Source organism: Alosa pseudoharengus, unplaced genomic scaffold (assembly GCF_046254945.1).
Source record: "Alosa pseudoharengus isolate Yale_2024_CS ecotype anadromous, Long Island Sound unplaced genomic scaffold, YU_APseudo_1.1 YU_APseudo_1.1_scf_13, whole genome shotgun sequence".
Lineage (NCBI taxonomy): Eukaryota > Metazoa > Chordata > Actinopteri > Clupeiformes > Clupeidae > Alosa > Alosa pseudoharengus.
The window spans coordinates 15,027,897-15,039,294 of NW_027468598.1; positions in this window are offsets into that span (position 1 = coordinate 15,027,897).

Here is an 11,398-nt window from a genome sequence, read left to right on the forward strand (position 1 = left end):
TCACTCATCACCTGAGAGCTCCAAATCTGACCCCCCCTCATTCATCCTATACAAATGATCTCCTAAATTTCCCAAAAAATCTAAATATTTTGGTCCTGGTGTCCATTATAATGGACATTCATAAAGTCACTATTATTTCAAAATGTAAACTTATTTTGGTCCTGGTGTCCATTATAATGGACATTCATAAAGTCACTATTATTTCAAAATGTAAACTTAACTTCTTTCAAAATGAATCATATGATTCCTGACATTTTCATTAACAAGACCATATTTTGCCATCATAATGAATGCTTAATAAGAAGACACTATTTGACTTATCTCTCCTCCTTCCATAAAATGTGCTTGTTTTGATGTCAACCATTTTTGAGAACCAGGAAGAGGAGGTTTCCAGCAACCCAACCAATCACATGATATATCATTAGAAAGCCCAGGCCACAGGAATTGATAGAATAGCTCAAAGGGGTAAAGGGGTATGCTTCTAGAACTTATGTCCACTACAGAGGACATAGGTTTATGGATTGGTTCTCAGGAGGATAGCTTGTCATTAGTCATCACGGCACGCAGTCATCCAACATTACTATTTATCAATTATCACTATATGCCATGACGGGACTCATTATGTTAAGTGCCATAGCAACCTGACACCTGTTTATATCTGTTATTCTGTCAGTCATGAGAGATATCACCACACACACAACAAGATTATCTGACTGTACACAACATCTGCTCTGACATACAGTATTAATGAGAGGATGATGCTCATCTCAGTCCAAGTAAATGAACAAAATAAAACATCACCTGATGTGCTCCATGTCACTATGGGATGTGCATGTGTCAGTGAAGTGAGATGGGGTATATTTCGGACCAATGGTCAGTAAAGGTTTTCCCCCCCTCAACTTCTTCTTGGTCTGCCTCCTAGGGCAGGGTAAGCGAGGGATTGCAGTGGAGGTTTAAAAGGTGTGCCTGCTTTGTGCATCGCAAAAAAAAAATGAGGTCACCGACCCTGTCAATCCAGGTGTTTGTGCTCTACTCAGGCAGAGCAGGCACCCTGAAGGTTAAAAATAGAAGTCACATGACTCTCTTTCTTTCGGTGAGGAGTGCTGGTAGAGGGGTAAACAAGCAGGAAAACTGTCATACGCACCCACACGTATCACAGTAAGCGAATCGGAAACTCACTGCATCGGGATGTGAATGTGTCCATGCTCTAAGGCTGATCCCCCATCCCAGGAAAGATAATATCAAATGATTTTCAAATTTGGGGCTATTTTATCTGGGCTGATAGGTATCTGTCCGTGTGTCTATCGGCACTTTAGAGAGTTGAGGCACAGTGGGGGACAGTTTGGGAGGGAGAAAAAAAGAAACACATAATTCTCTCCTCAAATGAAATAGGCACTAAAATGGGAGGCAAATAACCTCTGAATGGAGTATTTCTTGTGCTCCCGTGCTCCCTTGCCCCTCTGCACTTTGACTGTTGAAACTCCCTCTGTGTCCCTATACGCATTCAATATATTCAGCAAACCAAGTTCACAGACCAGTAAAAAGTGGACACTTTCCGGTAACACTTTATTTTAATGTGTCACTGTTACAGTGTACCTACCTAATTAGGTACAGTGGTACCTGTTTAACAACACTATCAGGTACTATCATTGTACTTGCATTATGTATTTGTGGGTACCTACATATAGTTGTTACATTGTAATACTGAGTGCTTTTACAAAACTGCCAATTTGCCTACATTTTCATCAGCGGCAAAGAGCTGACCTGAGACCTGCTGGATGGGGTAAATCTGGTCATGATAGATTTGATATACAAACCATTCTTAGCTCCAGTCAAGGCCTCATTGTCTTCAGTGTACATGTAACAGCTGTGCTGCTACAACCTTGTTACTCTTTGATACAGTGGAATAAACCTATTTAAGTGTACCAGTTAATTACTTACATGTACATATGACATGTATGTTGTGTCTTCGATGTCTTGGAACAGATAGTACCTGATAGTACATGTTGTTACACAGGTTGTACCACTGTACCTAATTAGGTAGGTACACTGTAACAGCGACACATTAAAATAAAGTGTTACCCACTTTCCTTAAAGGGACACCAGGCAACGTTTTTGTGTTAATTAATCATCTTCTTAAGTCGGTATATGGTTAAATGACTCATTACGGGGCGAATGAAGGCTCTCTCGCCCGCCCCCACTGCCTGTAGGAAGAATATCCCACTTGCAAGTTCGGTGTATCCTACCCGCCGACCGAAGCAGGATCAGTTTACAGCACAGAGGCAGGCTAACGAAACGCTAAAGATTGTTGCAAACGTGTGTATAATGGCAGAGCCGGCGAAGAAGCAGCGAAAACCCTTGACGGAAGATGCAAAGAAAAGGAAAAGAGCTTCAGACCGAGCGAGGGGGAGTTTCGTAGAGAAAAAGCATCAGGCTTGCCTGGTGTCCCTTTAAAAGAGGGGGTCATTTGCGATTGCTTCATTTGAACATGCTCTTATCAGGACAAGTGCAGAAGGCACTCGGAGATCCCACATCTCCCGTGGACTCTCAGAGCACCTTTCCTGGTAGTCCTCCGCTAAACGTCTCTCTCGTGAATGAGTCAAGCCATTTGGAGTCTGTGCAGGCACTTCAGCAGCAATAAGCCAAAAGGATGGATGCCCACTCCAGATATGCGCTGTTGAATAGACAGCTAATGGCACAGATATGTGTTCCAACAGAGTGTTCCAATACAGACATTAGAATGGAAAAGATCCATTTTATATCGTAAATAATGTCCTCTTAACTTTACTAGTTCCTGATTTGTATTGAACATTTGGTGCTCTTATAGCCTGGGTGTTCCCATGCTGCCTTGAGCGCGATTTGATTCACGCTGCTAAGGCAGCCTGGAGACCATGGAGCAAATTTTCGCCTGAGATAGGAGACCAATCACAGAACAAGGGGGAAAGCAAGACGATGATGAGCTATGCACAGACGCATTTGATAGACATCCGTGGCACCCAATAAACAGCGAATTTGAGATCTTACCCTCTGGTTCCCGTTTTAAATATCCATTAGCCCGAACCAACAGATACAAACACTCCTTCATACCATCTGCTGTTCAGTTACTGAACTCTAGGACACGGAGATAACCCTCTGCCCCATACACTTCTCTTTCTGTTTATTACTTTTAATTCTGTGCTTCAACTCATTTTAATTCTGTGTTTTGACTTATCTTGTGGAAGCGTGTGTGTGTGTGTGTCTATGTGTGTGTGTGTGTGTAACCTTGCATGCTACCTCTGCAAAATAATTGCCCTTCTGGGACAAATAAAGTGTTACTACTACTACTAAACGGAACTGGGCATTTTTTTCAAATACGAGAAAATGAACGCTTGGTTCCCAGACCACGTCTCATTGAGAAGTGGTGGCGCTAGCCAGGCTAGTGCTCTTATGCGTCATGGAGAAATGGAAGCTGCATTGTGTGTTGTGACACTGCAGTGAAATATGCATCTTTCTCAAGATGCTTGCACTTGCACTAACCCTTTTTTAAAAACCATCAGACTGAACTCCTTAGCTTTTGTTTTGGTTAACACCATGTGAGAATGATTCCTTGTTTCGAATGAGCTGTCAAACGCATACCGGAATGCATAACAAGCTGTTTTGAAAAAATACAGTAGCTCCCAGGTGAAGGAAATCTGCATTTCATTTTTTTGCATGTTCACAGAGGCATTTAGGCGATGGATTGTATTCCATTTGATATTAACTAGTGGCTTAGTATCACGCAAGCTCCAAGCATCTGGCATATGTTATCCCCGAGCAAAACACATTTAAAGCATTAATTGTTATTTCCGTTGTTAGTTTCCGATTTTTTTGGTTCACAGCCTCTCTTGTGATTGAATGTGACGTGTTGCCAGAACACCAACCGTATGGACCACAGAGCAGAAGCACAAAACCAATACGTCTTACAAGGCGAAAACGCAGAAAGGCTAGATTCAGCGCTAGCTATCAAGGTAATCTCTCTGATCTAGAAAATATGATTAGACAAATTAGGAAAGAAACTGACCAGGAATTGAATCGTAATGTTAAACCAATGACCTTGCAACCTACTCTTGAATTAAGTACACCTGAAAGCGTGGAAGTGAATGAATGTGTTGAAGCAGATGTTGAACAATGTGCAGGATTACTAAACCAGATCACCCTGACCTCAGAAATAGTTGATGATTATTGAATGTGAATAAAAGAATGGAAAATGAACCATAACTGCAAACAATGACCTCATAATAAACTAGATGTACCGCAGAGCGGTACAAAATATGACCGCCGCCCAGTCCAGCACATTTTTTTCCACAAAAAGAAATCACGCTGAAAGGCCTATATGATTCTAACTGTCTCACTAAATTGCATTATCCACACTCAATTCTCACTGGTATCTGCTAGACAACAAGTCCCAAAACATGATTAGTTCATAGATTTCACATGTAAAATTCATTTTATACAACCCCACCTCCATCTTGCCTGTTCATAATTCTGAGAAATTCTTAATTGTTTGTGTTATGTTTATGTTATGTGTGTGGGTGTGTGTGTGTGTGAGTGTGTGTGTGTGTGCGTGCTTGTGTGTGTGCCTGCGTATGTGCCTGTGCATGGAAGCGTACATATGTCTACTGTGTGAGTATATGTCATACGTATGATTACTGTGAATGTGTGTGTGTGCGTGTGTATCTGTTTGTGCACATGTGTGCACATGAAATGGGTTAACATGACCCCTGGAGGCAAATATACAGAAAAAAAATGGTCATCGTAGGCCCTACAGTTCTCAAGATATTCACAGAGAACTGTGTCTGGCCTACCCTCCTTTCAGGGGGTCCAGTCCAGCGGAGGGGCTACAGATCAAAACGAAAAATTACAGTTCCATGCTATCCATGTGGGGGTACATGCCCACCAAGTTTTGTGTACCCCGGTCTTTCAGTGTCCCGGGAATCCTTGTTGGTGTACGTCACTAAATGTACACATAAATGATTTTATTGTAAGGCCCCCCATGAACGAAAGTACACAAAACTTGGCATGCATTCGGAGGGTGTCATAATGATCCTACACTTTCAATTTCGTGCAGTTTTGACCATGTCAGCCAGAGATATTGTGAGGAAAACACCTACATTTTTGCTTTTTAATTTTTAACTAGATGGCGCTATACATGAAATAAGTGGTAATGGGATGGGTTGACATGGCCCCTTGAGATCAACATACAAAAAAAAGGTGGACCTCCTAGGCCCTACGGTTCTCGAGATATTCACAGAAAACTGTCTCCGGCCACCTACAGGCCAGTTGGTGTATAGTAACATAAATTAATTTATTATGTGGCCCCCCATGAACGGAATTCCACGAAACTTGGCGTGCATTCAGAGGGTGTCATAATGATCCTACACTTCCAATTTCGTGCAGTTTTGACTATGTTAGGTCACAGATACCTGCGATTACAACACCTCATTTTTACTTTTTTGTGTTTAACTAGGTGGCGCTATACATGAAATGAGTGGTTATGGAATGGGTTGACATGGCCCCTTGAGATCAACTTACAAAAAAAAATGGTCCTCCTAAACCTTACGGTTCTCGAGATATTCACAGAAAACTGTGTCTGCCCTACCCTCCTTTCGGGGGGTGCAGTCCAGCGGGGGGGCTACAGATCAAAACGAAAAACGATGGTTCCATGCTATCCATATGGGGTTACATGCCCACCAAGTTTCGTCTACCCCGGTCTTTCAGTGTCCCGGGACTCATTGACGGAAATTTGGACATGCGAAAAAGAAAAAAAAAAAAAAAAAAAAAAAATCTGACTAAACCTATATGACCGCCGCTTCGCTGCGCGGCGGTCATAATAATAAAGTGCGATGAATGAAATGTATCATTACAAGTATTTTAGTAGCCTGACCTTGTAAAGTCTAGGGAGTTATGCATGTAAAGAATGGTATGTCTCAAACTGTGAAATGGGTAAAGTGCCTTAAACTGTTTAAATTAATGTATTCAGATTGCATTGTGTGAAGAGTTAATGCCATAAGTGTTTGTAACCTGTAAGAATGTAACCGATCTCTCTTGATGACTGTAAAAGTGTATGTTGCTAAATGTAATGTGTCACATGGTTATAATTGCCATTGAATGTAAACTGTTTGTGTAACCTCTGGAAACTATCTGTAAACCTGAATGTGATGTATCATCTCCGAAATGTAACCCGGAGAAGTATGTTAATGCGTGTCATCTTAAATTGTTGGTTAAGATCAGTGACTTCTAGAATGTATTAGCTATCGTGAGAATTTTCCCAGCTAACGTGAGAATATTCCCAGCTAACGTGAGAATATTTCCAGCCATCGTGGGAACTTCTAGAAGGTTCTAAACTGTCATGGGAAAATAGGATTGATTTGTCTCAGGAATGTGTGGGGGAGGTCAAGTCCACCTAGTATAAATAGGGGCCGAACTAAACGATCGGGGCTGCTTCTTCTTTTTTCTTCTACTGCTACGTGCTTTTTGCTGTTACGCTTGATTGTTAGGATTCGTTGTACGTACTTCGTTGAGAAGCCAAGTGTTGGAACTTTATGCCAGGCTGAAGCCGCGGATCGTAACTCCGCACTACCTGTTGCCGGGATCGCACTGCTACTCCGACAGTGAGAGACTGCCGAACGACTATCAGCGGGATTTTTACCTTTTTTGAGGACTTACTTTTTTTTCTTATATACCCTTTTTCTCCATTTGTGGATTTACTATTGTATTCTCTTCTCCATCTGTGGATTACTATTTTTATTGTACTCTCTTTTGTGGATTTACTCTTTTTATATTTTCTACAACATTGTAACCTGCAAGTGGATATTACGCCGCATTTTGTTAACATCACCAAAGTGCTGAAAAGTAAAGAACTCATTTAACCTTGGCATCCAATTCTTCAAGCAGTACTTTTGTCTTTTCTTGGTTTTTCTACGAATTCCAGCAGGAGGGTAAGATAACTGGTTTCTTCTGTGGTTATTCATCTGCTCTGTCTAAGACTTGGGTTAGTTGGACGGTAACAAAATCTCCATCCTTATAAAACCTGAGCAAGAAGTAGCCTATAACCTGTGTCTCTAGATAAATTCTAGGGTCAAACATCTTCGCACGTTAGCCAACTGTTCGAGACCTAGGCGTAGTCGCTCCTTATTTCATAAACATCTCAATAAATCCACCACGGAAGCCTGATCAACTTCCAAGGGGGATATTTAAAAATAGGAGCAATAGGTTATCTGCGCCGCAGAGGGAAGACGTGCGACATCGCTCGACAGTAGGTCCCTGCTATCTACAATAACCTCAAGGGGGTATCGTGGGTCTTAACTGCCTAGGCCTGGGGTTACGTCTGAGAAACGGCTGACTAGGTTCTGGGGGTTACCTGCAGGGGGCAACACAAATGGTTTGTGCTAAGCATAAAGTAATTGTCCACACTTCTCGGTTCTTTCAGTGCTTGCATCGGTGGAACAGCGCAGAGGTCAGTTGAAGCCCGTTCTGCCCGTTTGAACCCGTGGGCCGTGGGCTATCTTAACGGATGACAAATATAGCTGCGATCCAGACTCAATGCAAGGATGTAATGACCTATAGGACAATTAACACTTGATCTTTTACCCCTTGCTATAGAGATGGTTGTCTAAATGCATTAGGAGGACTGCGTGTGTTGGGGCACTTGGCGATGCAGTGTGCACTGTCTGACTTAATGAACTTCAGGGTGGTGTATAGGTCACAGTCTCCTACAGAACACATATGTGCTCACATGTTTGATATGTGTGCACAGACACATGTGCACACAAGCAATGCATATCAACACAAGCACCAGCAGACCTACATAAACAATCACACACACACACACACACACACACACACACACACACACACATGCACACACACATATTCACACCCACACACACGCACAGAGAGAGAGAGAGAGGGAGAGAGAGAGCGCTCAGCTGTGTTTTTTTTTCTCCCAAGAGTGCCTTAACTACTGAGATCCCCCTCTACTGGGGGTTGACGCAATCATCCAGATCACTGGATGTGTCCCTTCCCATTCTCCTATGAGAATTAACAATTTAGATCCCTGTGCTTCACTGGACAATCTGATTTGTCTGTTTGACCTAAACAGCCTTGAGCCAATTGCGCTCCCTATGCTAATATGTAGCATAAGGAATGGCCCAACATTGCTACGAAATTACATATGAGCTATTCATATTACAGTAAAATGTACTCAGGTTTATAATTCTATTCTGTTCTGTATTAAAATGCAATTTGCTAATACAATGACTAACAGTGCAGAAATGGAAAATATATTTCAGATGAGCAATAGCCCAAATAATGCACAACTGCATAATCTAAAAGGAATACTCCTGTAATTCATCAGCCTGGGCTGAGTGGAGACTACTCTGAGTGAGTGAGTGAGCAAGTGAATGAGGACTGTGTTGGAATTAAATTAGAAACTCTTGCAGTCTATTTTTAGCTGAAACCCAACAAACTGAGAAGCAGTCAAGCTTGCAGATGATATTTCTATATAACACCAGCACTAAAGTGATTTCATCGGTGTAAAAGACATTTGTAAGGAATATGTACCAGCCATTTCTTGCCATTTACTGGCTTCAAACTCTTGATAATGTAATGACCCAGACAGAAAAATTGAGAATGCGTTATTGAATTGGAAGAGAGACTAATGTGAATTGCTTTGCATGGAGACCATCCCTTGTGACTTGGATGCAAAATTGAACTCTTTGTGTTTACTTACTATCCTTAAATATTATCAGGGGGCACCCAATTGTCTTCTACTTGTGTCAAGACAAGACTTGGGTTGGTCAATTCATAATGCCCAACAGCACTGAAGCTCATTAGTATTGCAACAGTGTGTGCTTCAACCGCAGCCAAAACTGCATGCTATATGTAGCACTGAATAATGTATTATAGTGTCTTTTCCACAGGACTAAAAATAGCCGTTTTGACTGGCCGAAACACGCTGTCTGAGATCTCTTGAAACCATGTCAGGGAGTACCAGGACACATTCGTACAGTGTACTTGTCTTGAGATGAACACATCATAGTAGGACAGTCTCTCCTATAAGCCCCTGAGATGCACAATACATCAGAGAGAGTGTGTGTTTGTGTGTGTGTGTGTGTGTCCGTGTGTGTGTGTGTGTGTGTGTGTGTGTGTGTGTGTGTGTCTTTGTCCTGAAAACATCAAGGTCATTGTTATGCACCAGCAAATATTCACACTTCAAAACAACCTGACATGCAAAGACACCAAAAGCAATCATTTACTGGCCTAGATAACATGGTTGAGCAGGCTCTTAAGACCATCCAAATTGACTGAGCCCGGCCAAATAAAAGCCATGTTAAACCACATAATTTGAAGTAATGGTCTCTATGGTCCATTCCAAAGGCGCACCACCTTCCTGCTTTAGATGAAAGGGTGGAGAAAAGGCGGAGGAGAGCCATTTTCCTGTCCTGATTCAACCCTTTAGGAAGGCCTTTTTAGTTGAGCTGTCACTCTCATCAGCCTCTACTGTACGATGTGACCTACGCCTCCTCCATGAACACGGATAGTGTTTTACAGTGCTCCTGCTGTGGGAGAGGGGGTTATATTTAACCTCGCTGCCACTCCAAACACCATCTCACTTTAATGATGCCTTGATTGGATGAGACGCTGTCAAGCCACGGTTTGGGGCCCAAGTGGGACACACACTGTGTGTGTGCCTGTGAGTGTGTGTGTGTGTGTGTGTGTGTTGTGTGTGCGATTGAGCAACGGAAGTGTGGCTGCCGGAGAAAGTGGATAGTATCAAACAGTGAGCTCGATATCCAAAGTTGCGAATCCTTGTCGCTTTGGATAAAAGTGTCTGTTAAATCCCACTCCTTTCACTTTTACTTTGAGTGTGTGTGTGTGTGTGTGTGTGTGTGTGTGTGTGTGTGTGCTTGTGTGTGTGAGTTTCTTTAACCACTAAACATCTTGTTTTGGATGTCATGGATGGAGCCCAGATAAGAACATCAGTGGCGATGTGAGGAGTGCTTTCGTATTATGGTGAGTGTAGCTCAGCAGAGCGGGACAAATCTAATTGATCGAGTCTCCTTAAGTGGGGTGAGGGGTGGGGTTGGGGGGTTGGGTTGGGTGGTGGTGATTAACAGACAGCACAGGCTGATTGAAACGTGACCCTGCAGTTAATCCGTCAGTGTGAATGAAGAGTGTACAGCTTAGGCAAGCACACACCTGACACACACACACACACAAACACACACACACAAACAAACTAACACACACACATACACACAAACAAACACAAACACACACACACACACACAAGACAACACACATATACACACACGACAACACACATACACGTACACACACACACACACATGCAAACACATCACAGTCAGCACAGACAACACATACACAAGCATGCATAAACCAGACACGCACATGCACAATTTATAGGTCTACAGACACACACACATACACACACACTGAGCTAAAAAGTCGCTGTAACAACAGCACTAAACAAACCTCCTCTGATCCATTATGAAGGGAATTAATCCAACGTGCGGTTGGCAAAGGGTGCCCACCTTATATAACCGCCATCGGCCCTAATGCACTGGAAACGCTGAGTAGGCACAGACCACCAGAGGAGTAATTTGCCCAGGCCCAGGCTAATGATTGAGATGTGGCCTAGCGGTAGCCAGGCGAGATCGCTAATGTCTTTTCAGTGATCCTGCAGACTTTGAATACCAGATTAGGTAACACATCTCCAGAAGTACTCGAATGGGAATGTTTCGGGGAATGCTTCTTTCATACTAATCATTGTCTGGCTAATGGATAGTGAGATGAATCTCAAACAGTTTCGCAAAGACATTAAAGTGTAAACAACCTGAAAACTTTCCAATTGTAAAAGAGCAAAACGATTTAGAGTAGGATATTCTGCTTTTGTAGTCTATTAGTCTATAGGCTATTGTATGCAAGATTATTTAATATCTGATTTACTTTAGTGTGATGGAAAGCCTTAATTGGTATACTGTAATTTTTTTCAGAAACTAGCGAACAAGCTTGATATGCATATAATAATGAACATTACAAATCAAGTACTAAGTCATTAAATAATTATCCTCATAAGCCTTAAGAACACACATAAATACTGCAATGCATTTGTGGCAAGGAAATTACACATTAAACAGTTCTTGAAAGAAAGCACAAGAGAAGACAGTATACAGTCAACCGACACAAAAAATGTTTAATACCCTCTCATAAGGGATAAGTGGTCCAAACTTTGATATACTAAATCAGGGGAGAAAGTGCCAACAGATTTTTAATGTAAAAACCTGACACCAGCATTGAAATGCCTTGTAAAAAGTCATATAACTTATGACTTAAGTATTTAGCACACATACACCGA